Source organism: Ursus maritimus, unplaced genomic scaffold (assembly GCF_017311325.1).
Source record: "Ursus maritimus isolate PB19 unplaced genomic scaffold, ASM1731132v1 scaffold_8, whole genome shotgun sequence".
NCBI lineage: Eukaryota > Metazoa > Chordata > Mammalia > Carnivora > Ursidae > Ursus > Ursus maritimus.
The window spans coordinates 56,498,807-56,501,603 of NW_024426996.1; the positions used below are offsets into that span (position 1 = coordinate 56,498,807).

The 2,797-nt window shown below is 38.7% G+C and overlaps 1 pseudogene; it reads left to right on the forward strand.

Moving 5' to 3' along the window:
- Positions 1-1,160: 1,160 nt before the first annotated feature.
- Positions 1,161-2,025, forward strand: LOC103672646 (annotated as a pseudogene).
- Positions 2,026-2,797: the final 772 nt, after the last annotated feature.

Here is a 2,797-nt window from a genome sequence, read left to right on the forward strand (position 1 = left end):
TCAGATCACCACGACACGATCTTCCGTATGATGTCTATTACTTACATCTTTAGCTTTATCTTCCATTACAAAGTACTGACATATGATCAGGGACTTCTTTCATATACCCACAGTGTCTGCTAGTTTACCAACATTGTGTTTACGACCTTCTTTCATATGACAATGCCTTTTTGTCAAAACACTATTTTTTTTCAAAATCATTAATATTTTTACTGCTTTTCCACCATTTGCAACTGTACTCTCAGATCTGTGTAACTTCACATATTATGCAGGAATTCTCAATTTTAATAAACCACTCCCAGTTCTTTGAAAAACGCCATCAGGGAAAATGTGATCACATAATTAGCTTCATAAACCACAGCATACTATTTTCTTTTCCCCATTTTGCCTTAAATTTTTGCACAGGCTTTCAGGTAATCCAATGTTCATAAGTTTTGGAACCCATGCATTTGGAAAATACAGCTTTGCATAAAGTGTCCATATTGTTTGTGTATAATGATACAAAATAAAATAATTTGCTATGTGCATTGGCAAAAAGTCTTTTATCTGAAATGATCATAATAATCTAGGGCTGGAAAAGGAGAAAAGGGAAAGAAAAAGAGGCTCTAAAACTTACTGAAAACCAGATACTGTGCACAGGTGTTCCAGGGTTTTATGTGTTTTAGATACTTCAATCCAACAAGAACTCTGTTTTGAATGCTTTAATATATGGACCATGCCTGGAACATACCAATTATTAAATAAATGTGAGATTCCTTGCTCTTTCTTGGATTGAAAGATTTAATCTGTTCTTTCTTTCTTACATATTGGGGAAAAATCCCAATGTATCTTTACAACATTTAAAATTACTCACATTGGGGGGGGAGGTGCCGGGGGGCTCAGTCGGTTAAGCCTCCCACTCTTGATTATGGCTCAGGTCATGATCTCAGGGTGGTGAGATCCAGCTCTGTCTGGGGCTCCCGCTGGGCAGGAGCCAGTTTCTCTCCTTCTCCCTCTTCCTCTCCCTCTGCCCCTCTGCCACTTGCACATGTTGGCTCTCTAAATAAATAAATTAATTAATTAATTAATTAATTAATTAATTACATTGGAGCTCAGAGCCCCAGAGTCCTAGCAGTTCTCACCGCAGTCCCCCAGTTGCCCACCTGCTCTTTCCTTTCAACATGGCAGATGCCGCTGTGTCCTTCACCGAGGACTTCCTGGTGGGTGGAGTGGCTGCAGTAGTGCCCAGAGAGCGGGTCAAGCTGCTGCTACTGCAGGTGCAACATACCAGCAAGCAAATCACAGGGGCATAATAGACTGCATGGTTCACATCCTCAAGGAGCAAGGAGTCCTGTTCTTCTGGCATGGCAAGATGGCCGATATCATCAGATACTTATCCACCCAGGCTCACAATTTTGCCTTCAAAGATAAATACAAGCAGATCTTCATGTGTGGTATGGACAAGAGAACCCAGTTTTGGCACTACTTTTGTGGGGAATCTGGCATCAGGTGGTGCCAGGGCAGCCACATCCTTCTGTTTTGTGAATCCTCTTGATTTTGCCAGAAACCATCTACCAGCTGATGTGGGCAACGCTCAAGCTGAATGGGAATTCAGAGGCCTTGGCAACTGTCTGGTTAAGATCTACAAATCTGATGGGATTAAAGGGCCTGTACCAAGGCTTCAATGTGTGCAGGGTATTATCACCTACTGAGCTGCCTACTTCGGTATCTATGACACTGCAAAGGGAATGGTTCCAGATCCCAAGAGTGCTCACATCTTCCTCAGCTGGATGACTGCACAACCCATCACAGTGGTTGCTGGGTTGACTTCCTATTCATTTGACGCTGTTCGTTGCTGTATGATGATGCAGTCAGGCAGCAAAGGAACTGGCATCATGTAAAAAGACTCGCTTGACTGCTGAAGGAAGAAGACTGCTTGTGATGAAGGAGCCAAAGTTTTTCAAGGTGCATGGTCCAGTGTTCTCCAAAGGCATGGGTGGTGATTTTGTGCTTGTCTTGCATGATGCAATCAAGAAGTTCACATAAGTTATTTTCTAGTTTTTTATCCTCTATGAACAGGCATGTTGTATTATATAACATATCTTGAGCATTCTTGATAGATTATTGGCTGTCTTTATCAATGGCAACTCTTCACTGGTTGAAAATGGGAAGCAGTAATATTCATCTGATCGATTTGCTCGTAAAGCCGTTTCCATGATGATGGCAATCAATTATATTTTTTATTTCAGTCACTCCTGATAAGTAAATTTCAAGAAAAAAAATCTGAAATATAAAAAAATAAGTAAGTACATAAAATTATTTACATTGGAAATATTTTTCAACCTCCTTTATTATTTTCTGTAATTCTTTAGATTTGTTTTAAATTATTTTTCACTCTTACTTCTCCCATAGCTTGATTATGCATTTATTCTGGAATATAGAAGAGCACAAGAATATATACATTAATTTAAACTAGATGGATTCCTTTCACTTTTAACACTCCAGGAATGTTGATTGGGTGGTGGTGTGATGTTCAGTGGCCTATTCCATCTGTAAGTCATTTATCAGCTTAAAAACCCATATTAATTCTGTAGCTCTTCCTGTAAAACAGTAATATCTACTCTCTTTTCATTGAATTAATTTCATTAAAATTAACTCTACTTGCCTAAAGTCAGGACAATTTTTAGTTGAATCTCAATACTTTTCATCTTTTCTACCTCTAAGTTTTTAATAGGCTACTGAAATTAAATGTAATATATAAAGAAACTGAACTCCAAAATGAACACTATTGCTCAGGATTTATAAGGACTTCAATTTT